This window comes from Clarias gariepinus, chromosome 16 (genome assembly GCF_024256425.1).
Source record: "Clarias gariepinus isolate MV-2021 ecotype Netherlands chromosome 16, CGAR_prim_01v2, whole genome shotgun sequence".
Lineage (NCBI taxonomy): Eukaryota > Metazoa > Chordata > Actinopteri > Siluriformes > Clariidae > Clarias > Clarias gariepinus.
Window position 1 is genome coordinate 25,945,159 of NC_071115.1, and position 22,574 is coordinate 25,967,732.

Below are 22,574 nucleotides of genomic sequence, written 5' to 3' on the forward strand. Positions count from 1 at the left end.
ACAAAAGTAATTGAGATCTATCAGTCTGGTAAAGGTTATAAAGCCATTTCTAAAGCTTTGGGACTCCAGCGAACCACAGTGAGAGCCATTATCCACAAATGGCAAAAACATGGAACAGTGGTGAACCTTCCCAGGAGTGGCCGGCTGACCAAAATTACCCCAAGAGCGCAGAGACAACTCATCCGAGAGGCCACAAAAGACCCCAGGACAACATCTAAAGAACTGCAGGCCTCACTTGCCTCAATTAAGGTCAGTGTTCATGACTCCACCATAAGAAAGAGACTGGGCAAAAATGGCCTGCATGGCAGATTTCCAGTGCGCAAACCACTTTAAGCAAAAAGAACATTAAGGCTCGTCTCAATTTTGCTAAAAAACTTCTCAATGATTGCCAAGACTTTTGGGAAAATACCTTGTGGACCGACAAGACAAAAGTTGAACTTTTTGGAAGGTGCGTGTCCCGTTACATCTGGCGTAAAAGTAACACAGCATTTCAGAAAAAGAACATCATACCAACAGTAAAATCTGGTGGTGGTAGTGTGATGGTCTGGGGTTGTTTTGCTGCTTCAGGACCTGGAAGGCTTGCTGTGATAGATGGAACCATGAATTCTACCGTCTACCAAAAAATCCTGAAGGAGAATGTCCGGCCATCTGTTCGTCAACTCAAGCTGAAGCGATCTTGGGTGCTGCAGCAGGACAATGACCCAAAACACACCAGCAAATCCACCTCTGAATGGCTGAAGAAAAACAAAATGAAGACTTTGGAGTGGCCTAGTCAAAGTCCTGACCTGAATCCTATTGAGATGTTGTGGCATGACCTTAAAAAGGCGGTTCATGCTAGAAAACCCTCAAATAAAGCTGAATTACAACAATTCTGCAAAGATGAGTGCGCCAAAATTCCTCCAGCGCGCTGTAAAAGACTCGTTGCAAGTTATCGCAAACGCTTGATTGCAGTTATTGCTGCCTAGGGTGGCCCAACCAGTTATTAGGTTCAGGGGGCAATTACTTTTTCACACAGGGCCATTTAGGTTTGGATTTTTTTTCTCCCTAAATAATAAAAAACATCATTTAAAAACTGCATTTTGTGTTTACTTGTGTTATCTTTGACTAATAGTTAAATGTGTTTGATGATCAGAAACATTTTGTGTGACAAACATGCAAAAGAATAAGAAATCAGGAAGGGGGCAAATAGTTTTTCACACCACTGTATATGAGGATATATGCGCATATATGAAACCTATATGCAGTATATATGCACATATATCCTCACCTATATGAGGATATATGCGCATATATGAAACCTATATGCAGTATATATGCACATATATCCTTACCTATATAAGGATTTATGCGCATATATCCTCACCTGTATGAGGATATATGCGCATATATGAAGCCTATATGCAGTATATATGCATATATATGATAATATATATGCTGCATATAGGCAAAATTGAGGTGCACATATGTGCATATACAGGCCATATAGGTCTCCTGTATTGCTTCTTTATATCCACATATAAGCCCAATATGTACATACAAGATATGTCTCCTATATAGCTCATGGCAGGATCTGGTCATTTTAGCTCATATCTCACTTTGGCAACTGTCATACATAATGCGTTCTACTATCAAAGCAATAACTAAGAACTAACTAAAAAAAATTGGTATCACATGTAATTGGCATGTTATTGAAATTGGTTATTGGAATTTAACTATAGTTATACAAATGTTAGAATTTCTGTCGCACTTCATTATCTGCTAATGACCCGAGGCAGGACACGCCCACACGCCAATCACACGCAAATCAGTCCGGATAATTTACATACTAGGCCACGCCCCCGAAAAACACACACACACACAAAAACAGGCTTGAGTTTACACACAGATTCAGTTTTCTGCACGTTTGGAAGATGACACGCGCTACTACTGTACACATCCGAGGAAACTCTTCAGAATGTTCTGGAAAGTGGGAGGAGTTTACATTTACCTCAGAAGAAGACTGTGTGACCCTGACGACGAACGGGAGCATTTTGAAGAGAGAATAGATCCAGGAGGACACACTGGGTAAGTTATTAAGTGTTATATAACTCTTATTCTGATAATATAAAACTAATATTAGTAAATATTTTCCTCACTTCAGCTAGCTCTTGTCAGCTTGTGTGATACATTGGCTTTTAATGCTACTTACATAGTTTAGGTAAATCATGCTAAAATGCTGCCTTATGTAGCACAAACATGATATTTCCCGGTGGCTAAGCTAATGCCTTATGGAGTTTACAGATGTTTATAAATGTTCTAATGTATTTCCCCTTGTTTTGGATAGCTTTAGATTGTGGTTGCTAATATGTATTTGGCTCCGTTTTGGTTAGCTTATAACACTGTTTCATATCTTTATCATTAATTTGCATTTATACATAAAATTTTATTAACTATTGGGAAGCTAAGCAAGAATCAGTATGAAACATAAAAAAGTTTCTAAAAGTTGCCAATAAATTAATATTGTAATGTGAAATAATTTTTCAGATTGAAAGGGCTCTGGGGTGTTTTGCCAGGCAGAAGCGTGGAGAGCAGCCCGCCTTGCCACCTCTGCTACTGCCATGGTGCGGAATCTGCTGCTGGGCACCTTCGACTTGGAGACTTTGCTGCAACCTGAATAGTACAAAACATGTTCCTAATCTCTTCTGTCCTTGAAAAAAAAAAAAAAAAGTCAGTCATATTCTGTGGAATAAATTATGTTTGTGTGCGGGTATACCATCGCTTTTTTACTTGGCATTTTTGTATTTTCTTGGACCTCAAGAAAACATGATGTGTATATAAAAAACTCTTGCTTTCTCCACCTTCATTTTACTCCCCTTTAATAATAATTTTGAAATATTACTTTAAGGTCGGAAGCCAACCAGAGGGGATGGGGAGCAGCTGGTCGCGTTTATTAGGCATCTGAGACTGCATAAGGTAGGGCACCTATTATTGTTACTGTATCAGCTTGGGACCTATATACTAATTCATTGTTTGCCCACTTCTTAATCCTACCTTTCCTCTTCTAAAGCCACATTTCTGGGGTATTGCGCTGTAAGGTGTGTAGTCCTCTATTTTGTAGAACATATAGTGTAGCAAATAACCTCAGGGCACTAATTGTTGTCGTCTGAAGTTTTAATAAATAATCATTTATTATTATTATACTGTCATGTTATTTTTGTCTTCTCTAGATGCTACATTGAAGAAGTGGCCGGCAGCCACCCGAGGGCAGACAGGCACATCTATCAATTCAAAGCTCACGGAGCTGAAAAAAAAAAATATATTTTTTTTTTCTTTCTGTTCAGTTTTTTGTCTTATTTTTGTTCTTGTACTATATTTTTGTTCTTTTACTATTTGATTGTTCTTAAAAAAATAAAAAAAATAAATTTTATTTATGTTTGTCTAGCAGCTATGGATTTGAATAATTTTACTAATATCTAGGTAAACATAAAGGTGCATATATGCACATAGGTACATGTATGCATGTATATATAGGTACATATATGCACCTATATGTTTACCTAGATTTTAGTAATGCGTACATATATGCGTACATATATACGTGCATACATGTACCTATATAGGTACATATATGCATGTATATATGTACGCGTATATGTACACATATATGTACATATAATATAGGAAAACGGCCAATTTTATATGTCACATATATTAAAAACCTATATTAAAGCCTATATTAAAACATATATGTTTATATAGGTTTTTTCCGTGTGAAGACTGTTGTCAAGACTAGTTTTTTTTTTTTTTTTTACTGAAATTCCTGACTGCAGTGCTTCTAGTTATAGTAACATTAAGCTTTAATATTATATAGCAGACCATAGTGTACTTGTGGCAAGGCTACAAGAAACAGACTCTCCATCTCTCTCTCTCTCTCTCTCTCTGCACATGCGCTGGGTGTGAGGAAGAGCGCTTGGAGGACTGTTTTTGGAAAATTTTCCATTTTTTCCCCCCACTTTTATTTTTCCTTTATTAGTGAATGTTGTTTTAAAAAAAACAAAATTAAAAGGTTTAGAGTTAGAGAGAGAGTGAGCGAGTCATTGGGCCCCTGACGCTGGTGTGGAGACTCTGTGCATGCTAGAGGACGGCGTGCTGTTAGTGGTGGGAGAGCAGGTTGGGAGTAAGAACATCTACTCTTCCTTCCGGATAAACAAGCCGGTGGTAGTGTTCCTGACCAAGATAAACCTCATCAGCACACTGACAAAGAGTGAAATACGTGTAACATACGGTCAAAATTACCTCTCTCTCTGTCTCTGTTACATGTGTAAAAGACGAGGTAATTATAAAAGAACTGGCCCGCTTCAGGTGCAAGAGCTTCAATGTGAGGCACGTCCTGTCTTTCAGGAGGCAGATTTTAATCGTTTTAAATGACAAAGAAGGAACACTTAATATAAATTTTAAGTGTAAAGAGGGTGACAGCAGCTACACAGTTTTTTCACCATCAAGGAGTGGCTGAGGTATTTCCAATGCGGGGATATGTATATGGATATAGGACATAAAAGGCTGTGCTGTCCGCATGGAGCTGTGCTGCAGGGGAGCTCAGGGGGCGACTGTGGCACCAGCCACTTTTAAGTGGGAATTATTTTTAATAAATATATAAATAACACCAGACACATGAAAATATATAAATAAGTTCCACATTGTTTTCTTTTGTTTTCTTTTTGTTTGTGTGTGTGCACGCGTCATTAGACACTGTGCCCCTTCCCTCCTCCTCTGGTCTTCACACACACACATACGCACACACTCTAACGGACACACCGCTCTATCGGCGATACTTTTCAAAGGTTAAGTGCAGTTTAATTAATATTTTATTTGTACTTTACAGCAGTGATTTCGCTGTGTATATGTGTGTGTGTGTATGTGTGTGTGTGTACGTCAGTAGACACCGTGCCCCTCCCCTCCCCCGCCTTCACACACATGCATGGTGTCTAATGACGCGCACACACACACAATGCAGGCTGAGAGAGAGAGAGAGAGAGAGAGAGAGTGAAAGAGAAAAAATGGATCTATAACCTCTCTAATGACACTTGCTTTTGCTTTACACGTGCAGACAAGTGTGTTACAATAAACAGTACATGGATGCATGAAAAGATGACTTTTACACACACACACACAAACACAAAATAAAACATGCTCTACACGCACACACGTGGTCACAGTGTTATAGTCAGGGTTGGGGGACGTTACTTTATAAAGTAACTAATTACATTACAAAATTATTGTCTTTAAAAAGTAATCAGTTACATTACAGCGTACGTAATTAGTTAGAGTACTTTTCTATTGTAGAAAATTAAAACTTTGTGACATTTTTGTATACAGTACTAATGGTATGAGGCTGTTTTTATCTGTTTTGTTGATGAATTTTTTAACAATCATTGAACAATCAATAAAATGTTTTCATTCAAGTTGGAAAAATACATGCCACAAATGTTATAAGTCACAAGCCGTAATAATGAAAGGTATATATATACTCAGCAAAAAAAGAAACGTCTTCTGACTTTTAACTGTTTTTACTTTCAGTAAACTTAATGTGTAAATATTTGTATGAACACTAAAAGAGTGAACACCATAAGACATAAACAAAAATGTTTCACAATGTGTCCCTGAATGAAGGGAGGCTCAAAATCAGAAGTACCAGTCAGTATCTGGTGTGGCCACCAGCTGCTTGAAGTACTGCAGTGCATCTCCTCCTCATGGACTGCCTATTGCGGACAGTCTGAGCACTGATGGAGGGATTGTGTGTTCCTGGTGTGACTCGGGCAGTTGTTGTGGCCATCCTGTACCTGTCACGCAGGTGTGATATTCGGATGTACCGATCCAGATGCAGTGGTCTTCCACTGCGAGGATGATCAGCTGTCCTTCCTGTCTCCCTGTAGCAGTGTAAGTATGTATCCAATGATGTAAACATTAAAGCAAACATTAAAGCACTTTTTGTAAGTCGCTCTGGATAAGAGCGTCTGCCAAATGCCTAAATGTAAATGTAAATGTAGCGCTGTCTTAGGCGTCTCACAGTGCGGACATGGCAATTTATTGCCCTAGCCACATCAGCAGTCCTCATGCCTCCCTGCAGCATGCCTAATGCACGTTCAGGCAGATGAGCAGGGACCCTGGGCATCTAAGGTCTTAACAACCTTAAACATACATTCCACAGGTGCATGTTAATTAATTGATTATGGTTAATTGAACATGCATGGAAAACATTGTTTAAACCCTTTACAATGAAGATCTGTAAAGTTATTTGGATTTTTACAACAATATTGTTGAAATACACAGTCCTTTTTTTGCTGATATATATATATACACTTTAGTTTATGTGTATATATATATATATATATATATATATATATATATATATATATATATATATATATACACACACACACACAAACTAAAGTTCTATCATGCAAAAAAGAAGCCATATGTGAACATGGCCAAGAAGCAACGTTGTGTCCTTTGGGCCAAGGCTTATTCAAAAATGGACAAAGTGGAAAAGTGTTCTATGGTCAGTTGAGTCAAAATTTAACATTCTTTTTGAAAATCACCATGCCATGTCCTCTGGGCTAAAGAGGAGGGAGATCTTTCAGTGAGTTATCAGCATCATTTCAAAAGCCAGCATTTCTGATGGTATGGGGGTTGCATACAGTAAGTGCAGAAGTAGAAGGGGCCGGGTGCTGTGTTGGCCTGCCTGCAGTCTTTCACCTATAGAGAACATTTGGCACATAATTAAACAAAAAAAGGACGTTGAAGACGACCACTTGTATCAGGCATGAATGGGAACAAATTCAAACACCAAGAAATACATAACCTCAATGCCTAGATGTCTTTTAATCTGTTTTGAAAAGAGGAGGAAATGCTACACCATGTTAAACATGCCCCTAGCCCACCTTTTTGGAGACCTGTAGCAGGCATAAAATGTGAAATCATCATTTTGTGCAAAACGATTTAAATTTTCTCAGTTTAAACATTTGTTATTTTATCTACAGTATGTTCTATTGTAAATAAGATATTGACTCATGTGATTTAAAAGGCTTTTATGTTGAATTTTTGACATTTTATACTTAAATTTATAAAAATGTCCTATCTGTTGTGGGTAATTTGGTTTATGAGTAATTCTGGTTTTATGTTTTCCTAGTTGGTAGTAGTTTTTAGGTGCATTACTGCCAGCTGCTGGACTGAATCAGTACGGCTCATGGGTCAAGGTTTGGGAGACAAAAAAAAAAAAGAATTTTTTGTAAGTTGGAAAAACAAAACATTAACTGTTTTAATCTGGCCATTCATAATTAAACTTCTTGCACTCTTATGTTAAATTATCAGTTTGTTTTAGCAGCAGTTTTACCTGACTTATCCCCACATTCTTCATGTTCATCTTCACATTTGGGACATCTTTGTTTTCCCTCTTGTTTGCTATACATCCATTCGTTTGACGGTAGTAATGGTGAAGCAGCAGATTGATATAGGCTCTAACTGTTCATACATCTGCTTTTAAATTTATCTGGTAAGATCACCTCCTGAAACTAATACTGACAGGCCTTTAAGTACTGACAGGCCTTAAACTCTTATACCATTTAGGCCTTGTTCACACAGGCATTAAAATCGAGCGTTTTTCTTGCGTCCGTAGCGTCCGATGAGCGCAGATCAAGCGGCGAGTGTTTTCTACACGTAGAAGTCAATGAGAGTGTTTACACGAGCTTTGGTGACGTGCATTTGTCTGGCTGCGTGTTTACACAGCATAAAAAAAACGTTGCATGCGTTTTCTTCAAAACCCAACGAACGCAAGCAAACTGCTTCTAGCTTCTTTTCTTCGCGTTCATTTTACGCTTCGGAGGACCGGATATACCCCATGATCCTACTTGCTATACATAGGGAAATGCGAAAAAGGACAAGATTGTTCAAAAACTTATGTGGAAATTTCTTCATAAACCAGAAAAAAAAAACTTCCTTTAATCCGACGTTGTGCAGTCAGAGAGTGAACCCAGTAGCGGCGGGCTTTCATATCCAGTTCCTGTCACACTGCCCCCACAGGTTAACACACAAACTACAATTTGGGCTGCAGGCTGAACAAAAACTTAACGCCCGTGTGAACAAGGCCTTACTGTTCTTAGCAACCACTTTATTTTAATTACTTCACCTGCGGTAAGTAAGCTGTTTTTATTTTTTCCAAATATTTATTTTGAAGTTTTGTTTAAAATCTGTCATTACTCATAAACTCACTTTATTATCCTCCAGTAATCCTTCTTCACATATCGATTTCTTTTAAATATTTTCAGCATGCATAGCTTTCTTACTCTAATTTTGTGTTTTGCATATTATCAATAAACTTACATATGTCAAAACTTTGGCTACTTCCACATCTCCTAGCTTCTTTTTTTAATTCTTTAGACAATAAGACTATATGTTTATCTTCCTTTTGGAATTCAGCAATTTAGACCTAATACTACATTAAACTAGACTGGGTTAAACAAACCTGCCACCTTAAAGTCTCACAATTGCAAAACAATTAAAACAATTAAAAGTTAAAGAAAGCTAGGTTAGCCATTAGTGTGTTAGCCTGCTAGCTGCTAATAGCTAACTAGCCCTTCTTAATTGCTAAATGCTATGATGACTATTAGCAGAAAGCTGTTATCTTCTAGCCTAGAATTACTGTATTTATTGTGCCACTTAAAAATACCACCCAGAGAATGGCAGAGCTGGGCAAATGTGAGTGGAATTAAGCAAAGCTGCGCAGAGCGGAGCAGTAAGCTGTCGTTGTATATGTGATCACAATAGTGGAAACTTTTTTGCTTGTTCAAATTTGAGCTAATACCAAAATGGAAAAAGGACATTTTCTGCAGACTGGAGACCCATCTGAATGTCTAAACAAATGAATGAATGAAACGTTAATTTAGCAAAAGAGGTCACTTTTAATTAGTCTTGTAATAGTTTTAATATAAATTCTGGTCTAAATATTTAACACCTCTAACTTCTATTTGTGCTAAAACTCGTGTAAGAAAGCACCAGTTGAAACCAGTTGTACACATTTTATTTGTGACATAGACTTACTGTAAACACTGATATGACATTAGACACCACTTAACAGCTTTTGTGTGAAGAGACCAAATTAACCTGGCCTTTCCGAGATCTTTATAAATCATGTCATATGTGTCAAGGTAACTAGCTGGGGTGAATTGAAATGCTTTACATTACTAAAGAAATACATTTCTCTCAGGAATATAATTGATTATTGTTTAACCATATGTATAATTTAACAAGATTTTTTTTAATGTATTGACTAACACATGTCTATGTTTCTGCTCTAACCACATAAAATGCTCATTGTTGCAATTTGTCGCTTTTTTCTTTCCATCCAGTAACTTACTGTATATACAGAAAATGAGATGTTTTTGTAATAACTAGGGAACTTTCTCTATTGTGCAATAAGGCTAATATTAGTGTTGGAAAATGAGTTTCATCCTGCGTTTGTAGTTTCATATCACTCAAGACCAAAATCTCTAGATACACAGCAAGAATTGTTGGATAAAATGAGAATACAAGGCATCTTTGGAATCCTGTAGATTTTTATATGAGCTGTCACAGGTAGGTTTTATCCTCATAAAATGCCTGATTCATTCATTTACTACAAGTATAGCGGTACAGTTTATGCCTAATGAAATGAAGCATGCAGTTTAAGGAAGAAAGTTCAAGATATCACTTCCTGCATTTAAATATTCGTTATTTGTGAATGCCCATATTACCAAAATTATATTGTAGCAAAAAATAAATAATAAAAAAGAACTTATTTTGGTTTTTCAATAGTGTTTAATCAAGAAAACACTTGTACTGTTATTGTTCTTTATTCTTTCATTTCTCACAATTAAATTCAACTCATGAGTAAATAATCAAAAAGAAAGCACACACAGAGGCATCGGGTTTTGTCTTAATGATTTTTTTTTCAGCATATATGCACTTATTTGTATAGTAATATACAGTATAATACAGTATAACCGTGCAAACAATGTGCAATGGATAGACTTATACATAACATAATATACATATGTACATACAGTATATGAGATTTAAATGATACAGGATATTCATTTCCCTTTATCCCAATTTGTTACACTTAGATTCAAGATTCAGCACAAACAGTGGACATTACATTACCATTACAACTACCATTCCATACAAAAATTACATAAATATACCTGCCCGTTCAGCTGCTCTTATTGTTTTATATTTCATTATACATTCTTCAAATATTTTCTATATTGTGTATTTTTGTCGTACAGTTATTTATTTATTTTTTTAACTTTAGTTTTTATATTTTATTTTATTCTTTTCTAGTTTTATTTACCCTATATTTTAATTCTCATATTAGTCTTTATCTTGTTGCCTAAGCATTTCACTGCATATCGTACTGTGTATGACTGTGTATGTGACAAATAAAATTTTAATTTGAATTTAAAGAACTTTATTAATCCCAGAGAAAAAAATGCTTATTCTAGTTACAGTTGCTCATAGTTGTTATCCAGTAGAAAGGAAAAAGTAATAAATAAAATAAAATGAGATAGAATAAAATAAAATAAAAAATCTGTCTTAAAACATATTGCACACTAAACTTTTTGAAAACCTTATTGCACATTAAATTTGACCCAAGAGCACTGGTAAATATTGCACAACTAACACAGTAATCAACCAATATTGTATTATTGTGTTATTGTTACTGACAATGAATGTCCATATAGTGTATGAGTTACAGAAAAGAGTTGTATAATGTTATGGTCGTTGGGAGAAAAAATCTCCTGTGGCGCTCTGTGGAACACTTAGCGATCTATAGTCTCTGGCTAAATTTGGTCCTCTGGTCAGAGAAAACACTGTATAGCGGGTAAGAAGGATTGTTTAAGATGGATAGTACTTTGGACAGAATCCTCCTCTTTGCTAATACACTGTAGTGGATTGAGGCTAAAGCCGCATCTTTTCAATCATACACAATGCTGGTTAGATTTCTAATAAAATATCTGCTCATTGCTGCAATGATTAGATCAACAGAAATGTCATTCATTTTTTTTACCACATTTCCAAGCTAAGTTGAATTTTTTAAAATTAGATTTAGCTGAAAGAAATGGTGTGTAATATGATATAACACACAAGCCAAAATAGCGCGTGCATTTTGATATTGATTGATAAGGATTTGGTTTTGAAAACAAAACAGCTGGAATGCAGGTAATTTTATAGCATATATACAGTGTATATATATATATATATATATATATATATATCAGTGGTCGGGTTAATCGAATATTTTCCACCATTGACATTTTTTTTTTAGCAGTGATTAAAAAAATCTGAAGGAAAGCCGTCATTTTGAAAGATTTTGTAATTTGTAACTGCAGTTCCCATGCTTGTCCAGTTGATGCCATCTAGAATGATCTTGTATTGTCTCATCTTTTTCACCGCTGCATACACGCACAAAAATGTCACAGCAACTGAGTGTGAGAAGTTTCTTCAAACGGCCAAATAGTTATGATATTGTTAATAAAGGTGAAAAAAGAGGTAATGATGCATTGAATGACAAACGGTAGTACGGAGGTCAGGAGGGAGTACCGGATTCAGTGGGAGCAGGAGTTTATGTGGCCGAGAAGGGGAAGGTGGCAAAATGTTCTGCGATATTTGTAGAAAGGCTAAAAGACTTGCTTGGGGGTGCAGAACATCAATTGAAATATTTTATTTTGTTTGTTAAGTTCGTTTATGTAAGTTGCGTTGTTTATATCTTCCAGTTCTGGCAAAAATGGTCGCGTTTTAATTGGCTTCCCTGTACTGTAAGTGCGAAAAAACTAACAAATAAAATGTTACAGTTTTTTTTTTTTGCTCTGTTCATAAATACATAAATGAAAAATTTACTGTCCAAAATACATAAGTTCTACTCATTAATTATTTTTATGTATTATTGTTAATATTCTATTCATGTTTAACAACTTTTACTTTATTTACATTAAAATAGGGAAAGGTGACTTATTTTAATACAAAAGAGTTGTATTAAATAAGTCCTGCAGTCCTGTGCAGATTCAACAAAATGCTACTTATTAATTATTTTTATTCCATTTATGATATGCTCATCCTGTAAATAAATGATTAACGTGAATAAAAATAGAAAAAAATTTAAATTAAAATGACAGGTAATAATATGACGGTTTATGACGGTACTTTTACGACCCTGTCCATCGTAAAAAGTCATAGAAAGTCTAATGTGACCTCTGAATATATACAGTATATACATATATAAAGTATATAAAGTGATTGAATGACCATTCCTTAACTCAACTATGAGTATAAACTATGAGTAGAACTCGTTGCTACAATAAATCATACTTGGAGCGATTTCTGACCAATGTACTACGGTGGCCCTGAAGTGCAAAACAAATTAACAAAACTAAAAAACGAAACCCAATACAAAAAAACAAATTCAAAACCAAATTAACAAAACGGAAAACAAAATAATTAATATCTGACTGGCCGAGAAGTGCAATACAAATTAACAAAACGGAAAACAAATTAAAAACCAAATAACAAAACCCAAACAATTTTTTTTTTTGGAGGGGGGGAGTTTTGTTGTTTTGTTTTTAGTTTTGTTATTTTGTTTTCGGATTTGTTAATTTGGTTTTGAATTTGTTCATTTGTTTTCCGTTTTGTTCATTTGTACTGCCCTTCTCGCCCAGTCCGATACAAACCAGAAAAGGTAGGTATAGTTAGCGAATGAAATGCCCACCACCGATTGGACGAGACATCTGTCACTCAAGATATACAGGAAGTAGGGACTTGTTTCTCTATCTTTGTTTCTTGTGTGTTCTGCTTCACTTTAAACTATGATGGCTGCGAAGTGCAAAAAAATTAACAAAATTGACTTCAGGGCCACCGTAAGTATGCCATATTTCAAACCACAATAATGTTTGCACATTCATACACACACAAATCTACCGCTACTACAGTACTTCCTGTATATCTTGAGTGACAGATGTCTCGTCCAATTAGCGGTAAGCATTTCATTCGCAAGCTATACCTACCTTTTCCGGTTTGTATGGGACTGGCCGAGAAGTGCAATACAAATTAACAAAATGGAAAACAAATTAACAAATTCAAAACCATATTAACAAATTCAAAACCAAATTAACAAATCCAAAAACACAAAATAACAGAACCAAAAACAAAACAACAAAACAACAAAACTCCCCCCCTCTAAAAAAAATAGTTTTGGGTTTTGTTATTTGGTTTTTAATTTGTTTTCCGTTTTGTTAATTTGTATTGCACTTCTCGGCCAGTCAGATATTAGTTATTTTGTTTTCCGTTTTGTTAATTTGGTTTTAAATTTGTTATTTTGTTTTGGGTTTTGTTATTTTGTTTTCAGTTTTGTTAATTTGTTTTGCACTTCAGGGCCACCGTAATGTACAGACAAAACCTTACTTTCATTTTTACAGATGTAAGAAACACTTGAGGAAGATATTTTCTGAGTCAAGACAAAACTAAAATTTAATGACTTCATGTGTGAAGAGTTTTTGCTTACACATCAAGGGACCTAACCATGACATATTTAAATACTTTACATTAATAAAGACATTTCTTGCATTATAAAGAACTGTTTATTGTCCAACTATATAGATAAACTAAAATGATTTTGTTAATGTACTGGCTAATTTCTACGGTGATTATAGAAAATGTCTCTTGTTGCATTCCGTCCCTCTTTTTATTTATGTCTAGTAACGTACACACAGGAAGTCAGAGGTTTTAGCAATAACTAAATAACTTCCTCTATTTCTCAGTAAAGGCTTATCATCACTCATAAACAAGATCTCTAAAGCAACTGCAGAAAGAAGACTGGTCTCTGGATAAAATAAGGACGCGGGTCATCTTTGGAATCCTGTGGATTTTCACCCAAACTGTCATGGGTAGGTTTCATCTTCATAAAATGCACGATTCATTTATTACTTTTACAGTAATAAAGTTCAATGAAAAGAGTTCATTTCCTGCATTCCAAAAGCATGAAATGTTTTTTTTTTTTAATAATGGCTTTATTATGGCTAAAACCCTTAGAAAAACAGGACTTCCATTGGCACTAAATGGTTTAAAATCTTTTAAAAACTACATGTTGACATGTAGAACTGACCTAATGCTTTACCCTGTGCAGTCTTTCCTTTTCATCATCACTGTTAACATGGAGCTTTAAAGGGATCTAAAGCAGTTTAGGATCACAGTAGAATGTAGGGATGAGTGATCTGACAGAATGCTATATCACAATATTTAAAGACAATATGACACTGCAATATGATTGTACAGTATACTATACAGTACATATGACTATTCAATATATTTAATATTTGATCAAATTTAATATTTTTTACAACCTCTACAAACAATTGAATAAGCAAAATGTGAAGATACACACACACACACACACACAAGCACACCCCTACAGACACACAAAGAGTGAGAGAGCGATAGATAGAGAGATGTGCATTTATTTACACTTTAATTTCTTCAATAGATCACTGCTAAAATAAAACCTCAACAAATCAAATAGCTCAGTTAGAAAAGCATTTGATTAATGACCTAAAGATCTCTGATTTTAGCGTTTTTAAATATTTATTATATATTTAGGGCAGTGGCCTACAAGCTGTAGGTTACTGGGTTTCTGATCAGAAGGTTCCAGTGCCAAGGTGCCATTGTTGAGCCCTTTGTAGCGAATAACAAGGCTCCCACAGAGAGAGCAATCAATGGATCACATAAGAGACCTTCTCCCAGCATGCATGGCGCCATCCCGATAACCTTATCTGGTCCGCGATCAGAAAGGAGTGTCTGTGAAACTAAGCTGCAAGAAACTTCACAAGACCAGATGCTTTGCTAAGCCCTGCAACCACATCCGATTGGTAAATTAACAGATGAATATATGTTTATTCCTCCTGCAGGAAAGTTTAAAACCAAAAACATTTAAAAAGCAGTAATGTGAAGCACCATTATGAGACAAAACAGCTTTTGTGAGCAAATGTATCTGCAGTGGTCTGAGATGAGGGCATGTAAAATACCTGAACTGAGAGCCAGGTATGAGAGAGCAACCTTGAGAGGTGTGCACCAGTGTGGATATGAAGATTGATTACAGATTCCATACAAATACAAGGAAATATCCACATGGTTCACGTAGTTACTGAAAACTGACATATAATATTATTAAAATGATATAGACATTTTAAATAGCTGATTTTTTTATAGACAATAACAGCATATATAGAAATCTGGGCTCGTATTGACTAAGCATCTCAGAATCACTCGTGATTCTGACCCTTAGGGGTCGGAGTTACTGACAACGGCAAAACTTGCATTTTTTTCCCGGTAACCGTCAAAAGAACTTTGTCATGTTTGATCATACACATAAGTGTAGTACAGCATTTAAATTTGTAAAGGGTCTACATTTACTTATGTACACTCACAATATCCAAAAACAATGGGCTTTTTTAAAATAAAGAAAATAAACAGGGTGTGGTTTCAGCCGTCTCAGACTCTGCGAACATCTTTTTAAAACATGTCACTAAAATAAACCAAAACTCTGTGATACTACACAGACAGACATGAGAAATATATATTAATTAATATATATAAACTAAAAATATTTATTTTTAAATTGAAATAGCTTTATTTAAGCTACTTAAACCTATATATATATATATATATATATATATATATATATATATTAAGCTTTAAGTAGCTTAAATAAAGCTATTTAAATTTAAAAATAAATATTTTCAGTTTATGTAATCCATGTGAAACCAAGGAGAGGCACAGAATTTCTGTCGCACTTTATTATCTGCCAATGACCTGCAGGACACGCCCACACGCCATTTACACGCAAAACAGTTTGGCTACTCTACATACAAGGCCAGGGTTACCCCCGGACACCAGCTTAAAAAAACCCACACAGACCGGCTTAAACACAAAGATTCAGTGAGTTTTCTGCACGTTTGAAAATGGCACGCGCTACACAGCCGTTGCAGTTTTACCCTGCATGTACGTTTTTGCAGTTAATATCCTACACTGTTTTTGGTTTGCATTTTACCCTGAATGTTGTTTGCACTTTTTATTTTGAACTGTTCCTGGAATTTTTGCAAGTGAATCTCAAGTATTTTAAATAAACCATAAACAAAGAAATATGTTTCTGTCCTCTAGTTATTTTTTTGTAGCACTTTCCTCTGTCCCATACCTGACCGAAAGGGGTAATTATTCAGCTCATTTGCCTTCTCTGGTGTGAATTACAGCATTATTCATGATCATTCACACCTCCTCGCGTATGGCCTTTCTAAACAAAAAGTGTCTTAGGGTTAGTCCACACGAAGCCGGTGCCTCCCCTATCCAATCATTTTTTTCCGTAAACACACTGAAAACGCTGAAAACGGTGTAGTATATATACCAGATTAGTATGGGGCGCTGTAATTCTGCCATAGAGATACACTATACACTGAGAATTTCAATTCAATTCAATTTTATTTATATAGCGCTTTTAACAATGGTCATTGTCTCAAAGCAGCTTCACAAAGATGAAAGAAAGTCATTAAATAATAATAATATATATATATATATATATATATATATATATATATATATATATATATATATATATATAAAATAATAATAAAAAAAAAAAATAATAAAAAATTATCAGTCTCCTAAAACGCCGGATCCGTGTGGACGAAACGCCAATACGATAACAAATTTATATGTATACAATGAAACGCGTCTCCGTGTGGACAGGCCCTTAGGAAATTTAAATGAATGTATTGTTTTCTGTAAATAAGTGAGCAAGATGATTTTTACATCATTTTGAAGTACACTACAAGATCCAGGTCACAAAAGTATTGTACACAAATGTCATTAATGTGTCTGTGGTCTTATTTCAGTAAGTTATTTTATTGTTGTTTTCAATAATCATGCATAACATGTTTTTTTACTCCAATATACAAACTTGTACATACATGCTGCTCATATATTATTGTAGCCCAGTTTGTGCTGAATACAATGTTATCAGACTTTAAAAATTTACGTAAGTAACTGAAAAATACACAAATGTCAGGACATGTCAGAATCTCTTCAGGGCTCCAAAATACCTTCAGACTCCTAAGGGTTAATTGGAAACTGAAAATCTTCCTACAGGCACAGTAGCTCAGAGTAGGACATAAAAGTGCTTTAGTAAGCTTCCTACTCTTACTTTCAGCGAGGAGTAGAAAGGCTCCTAGGAACGGTTGTGATGTTACTTCTTATAACACTGAGAGCTGTAAAGTAGGCTGCACATTATAGTAGAGGTTGTAATTTTTTACAGGTTTTTGTAGTTTTAAATGGTGAAAAAGCGAAAATGTGAAATTAGCGGCAGTTGTGTGAAAGGTTTATGCACAATCTAATGCTTTCCTTACTGAGCTATTTGCTTTGTTGAGGTTTTATTTTAGCGGCACTCTATTGAGTGACACATAGAGCAGCATCAGGTTGCTCAAGGGAAAAAACGCCAAATTACACAATGCGCTTACAGTAGATGAAACTTATAGATGCGTTACTCTGCCGCATGACATTATCCTAATCAGACTGCTCCAATCACACTGTTTAAAACCACAATAATAGAACTGAGTAGGACTGTTATACACAAAATTAAGTTGAAAAGAGAACAAAACTGAAGGGAAGGTGAAAGCATTTTAGATGGTCGTAAAATGTAAAAAAAAAAAAAATTAAATAAGTCAAATGCCCTACTCTTACCTCCAAAAATAAAAAGTGAGTGGAGGCAGTTTGTGAAAGCATCAGTGCTGTCTGTCAGTCTGCCGCACAAACCCCTGAGGAACAACAGGGGGCACACCGTATTAATGAGGTGAAGTGCTACTTACTGTATAACACTTAAATAATTGAATATATACATAAATACATAAAATGTATATATAAATATGATTGTTATTTATTTATGTGTGTGCCATGAAAGAGGACCACAATTAAATGAAGCTTGTTTTGTTGTTGATTTCACGCTATGTGCTGGGGAAATGTATGAATCTGCACATGATCCGTGGTGCTGTAAGAGCAGAATATAATTTTTTTTTTTTTCCGATGTGATTGTGACACTGTTTCAAAGCTGTATCTTCGCTATTACTAAAAAACATACAGTATCAGTCACCTGTGGTGACAGCATACAAAATGTTCATTAATTAACCAGTTACATACTGCATACAGATTTTACTCATGCGGTATTCTGGTTTTACCGCCACGCACGGTGGCAGCATTTGGGTTTGTGCGTTTGCTAGCTTCTACCGCTGAGTGGCGCTATATAACTACAGACTGACGCCTTGGGCATCAGTTCATTCTCTCAAGGACTATTAAGCCACGCTCCGTTAGGGCTGCACGTAGTAGCGGATAAAAGCAAGTTAAACATTGTAGTTAAACGAATTTGATTAATGATAATTGAATAATTATTAAATGGTGGACATAAACAGCAAAAAGAACAATATTATTTTACTTTTGATTATTATCATGTTATTGAATGATTATTTAAAACTGAGGCGCTTCGTGTAAATTCATGCCACGAACCATTTTATCATACAAAGATTATTACGTTGTGCTCAGACCACTAAGCGTCTGTGGATTCCAAAATTGACCTTTTTACCATTTTTTAATCACTGGAATGGAAGAGATAGAAAGTTTCCTTATCATAACATGTCTTGTATTGTTTTTATTTGCTTGATACACAACCTTCTGAAATAAAGCGGCTCACATCGACGTCCATTTTGCCCAGTGCCGCAAAGACAGCGCTTATTTAACACGTACAACTTAGTGTTTGTTGTATTTCTGGGAAAGAGAAAGCTCTTATAAATCTCTCATATTGGCGCGCGCGTTCATCTGACTTTAGATCAAAACTCGCCAAAGGAAAAGAGCGCCATGCGCGCCGCGGGTTCACGCGAACATTTTCCATTCACTAAAAGGCTTATTCACAACCACATTTCAGCCATTCACACACATGCATTGTGCTATGTTGTACACACTTTCACTTTTTATCTCCCCTTTGATCAAAATGCTCCCGATATGAGCCGACACAAGCAGCTTTGTTTCAGTCAGAATATTCATCTATCATAAAGAGAGGCGACATATACTTGCTGATTAAACACTGCATTTTTTTAAGTGAAAGCGCGGGCAATATGAGCGGCTTTAATTATTATTAATTAAATATTTATTCAATGCTGGACATAAACAGCTAAAATCAAGATGATTATTATTTTTTAGATTACTGTTATCATGTTCTTTTGCGGTTTGGGTTCAGCGTTAAATGATTATTTGAAACTGAAGCGATACGTGTAGATTCATGCCACGAGTCATTTTATCATACAAAGATTATTACATTGTGCTCGGACCACTGACTCCAAAATTGACATTTTTACTGTTAAAAATATAAATGTTTTTACAAGCCCTTAAGCTGTTGTTTGTGCTATTTTCTTTAATAACAACAATAGACAGATAGAAACAGAGTCTGTCTAAACAAACTTAATTGCAGCTGTTTTGCAAAATGTCCCTTTTGCGCCACCTGGCGGTCATTTTACAAATTACTTTGAATTGCGACTGATTTATTTTGGCTGTTGCCGTTTGCCGCGACAGAGGGCGCGGCAGTCATAGACATTCCCCTTGAGTAACCACTGTAAAAAAAAAATCAGTTTTTGTCCAACCGCATCATTTATGAGCTCTGTGTTGTTGTTGTTGTTGGTCTTTCAGCTACTCCCGGGAAGGGCTCGCCACAGCGGAATACCCAGGCTGCACTACTATTTGGCACAGGTTTTACGCCAGATGCCCTTCCTGATGCAACCCTCCCATTTTATCCTTGGGACCCGCACTGTATCCAGTGGCTGGGTTTTGGACACTGGCTGGGAATCGAGCCCGGACCGTCCACATGGCAGGCAAAACACCCACCACTGAGCCACCAGTGCCCTATTTATGAGCTCCGTGTAACTCAGTGTTACCAAAATGTCTCTTCTCCATGCGCATCTCCAGCTGAATGCTATCCCCTCTCTTTACTCCTAACCAGTTAGGACACCTCGAGAGCTCTCCTACATTTTAGTGGACATAGGAGTGACTTTCTATTTTCAGTATGTTGATGAATTTCTCTTACTCCTACTCCTAAAAAATAGGACCAAAATTTGCCTCACCTCTCTGGGCATTCTGATCTATCAGATGTGTAAACTGTGTATATTGTAGATGTCTATGGCATGTCTTTGTACAGTGAAACCATGGATTCCGAGCATAAATCATTCCGGAAGTGTGCTTGTAAGACTCGCATGGGTTAGTCTCACACACGTGGTCATAGTGTGAATGTTGTACGTGATTTTTGCTAGTCTTAGTACTTAGCCTTACTTGTCTGTAACTATTGAGTTCACTGGGTAACTGTTACTGTATGTTGGTTTGGGATCAGTCTGTTTACTTTACGAGTGGTGTTAATTTAAAAAAAGCTGTTGATTTAAAGCTGTTGATTGTCTGCTCGTTTGTTATGTCATGTTGCTTTCTTTTTTTAGTCAAAATACGAAAGGCCGTAACAGGCTGATGATTGCCCAGCGCAAAATCTTCTTTAAATTATCAGTCCAATTGTATGGCACCACATTTTTCACCTGCTAACCTCCCTGTTCTTCTCCAACACACGAGGTCCACATGCTGATAGCGAATAAATCAGTGACATGTTGGCAGTTTCACATTGGTGCAGTAAGTAATTCTTTTACAGACATCATTGTAACAATGTCTTGTAACCACGCACCTCCTAACACACCTTTAAATTTTACTCCCATGAGGCAGTGAAGAAATGACACAGTCGTCATTATGTGGCAGACAAATGGCTTTCCTCTTCAGGTTAACTGCCAGGGTTCTTTTTTTTTTTCTTTTTCTGAGACTACGCCATATTTCCTTATTCTGAATATTTTCAACAGTTCTAATGAATTGCAGGGATTGATAAAGTAAGGGTTCTTCCTATTGCCCCATACTCAGAGAAAGTGATGATCACCATGCTGATCCTTAATGAAGGCATCAACACCATTTTGTAGAATAAAACATCTGTCTTTTTCTTTCATGGTTATAAAAGGCTGCAACATCATGTCTGGGTCCAGAACATCACTGCTCTTGATGACTTGGAATAGAATTTTGCAGCTATGTATTTGTTTTTTAATTATTTGGAGTTGATTCACAAAATGCAAAGTCGAAATGTCTTATAATATAATCTCTTTTATAATTTAATGAGCAATTAAAATATTGAACATCTTAAAGAAGATAAAGAAGGCAATGTAAATTAAATACGCTAAATTAATCACCATAAAAGCAGTCATTTGACCACACCTAAACAGACAACAGTGCAAATTGCACGACAAAACAAATGTTAACAGTTACAGGGGGAGACAATTTTACTTGATGAGTTTGATAACCAAACTGAGAAAATACATCATCTGACATAAAAGAGGACATTTCTGAAGAATTAATCATCATTCGGTTTTCAAATCTGGAGCCAAACTTCACAGAGTTCACAGGCAAAATATGATGTAAGACCTTTAGTACATTTGAGAAAAGCTCTGTCTAGAGCATCACAAACAGAAACCCTCACAGTTACATCATAATGCTGGTCATGGTACGTAATTCCAGATGCAAACACATTTTGTAGATCATTCAGCAAATCTGACAAACATATTGTTTAACTGCTTCAGGTTTGGATTTTCCACAAAACAAAGCAACAACAAAAGGTCTAACGTTTCACATCATGCACAAACTTGGCCAGAACTGCAAATTTGAAGACTTAATAATAGAAATACAATCAACATTAAACAAAAGTTTTACAGTTTTAGTCTCTTCCAGTGGTGAGTTCTTCTGAAGACATTTCAGCATGCAATTTTCCAAAACAAGATAGAAATAATGATCTGAACATAGGTTTTGTATGTCTCCAGTTTGTGGGGTTTTAAACAAAGTTCTATCATCTATAGGAACCACATGTCCATGTTTCTGCCATAAACTAAGCATCTCATTAATACAACTATGTGTACACTTGTGCTCCAAAGCCCATAAATAAAGCCTTTTAATAAGTTCAGTTACATCATCATTAAGCAAATCATCACTGGAGTCCTCTTCAGAAGAAACCCATTGCTCAGTACACTCACATAGTCGTTAATAAAGTGAATAACTGCGCTGGCTTCTGGCTCACTTCAATCAAATTCTTGACTCTCTGCATCATCAGATTCATTTGAAACGACATCCAGTGTCACTGAAGGTGAAATGCCATCACTCTCTGCACATGCAATAACTTTAACTTCAGCTTTTCTCTTTCTCCACATCTTCTTGTACTCTTTTTTTTTTTAAACCAGTGTGTGATGTGTTTAGTCAGAGATGTCTACAATATTACCAATTAGGATACCTAAATTAGTGATCTAGTTAGACATGTTAATTATGTGATAAAGATAAAAAACTTTAACTATTGGAAAATTATGGGACTAATCGATTAAATGAGCATCAGTAAAATAAATCAGCTTTTAATATTGGTA

At 35.7% G+C, this 22,574-nt stretch overlaps 1 long non-coding RNA gene across 1 annotated transcript; it reads left to right on the forward strand.

Annotated features, from left to right (window-relative positions):
• Positions 1-9,469: 9,469 nt before the first annotated feature.
• LOC128544218 (uncharacterized) lies at positions 9,470-20,498 on the forward strand. Its single transcript, XR_008365772.1, has 3 exons — positions 9,470-9,609; positions 13,827-13,952; positions 19,783-20,498. It is a non-coding gene; the product is annotated as an uncharacterized LOC128544218 (long non-coding RNA).
• The last annotated feature ends 2,076 nt before the right edge of the window (positions 20,499-22,574 follow it).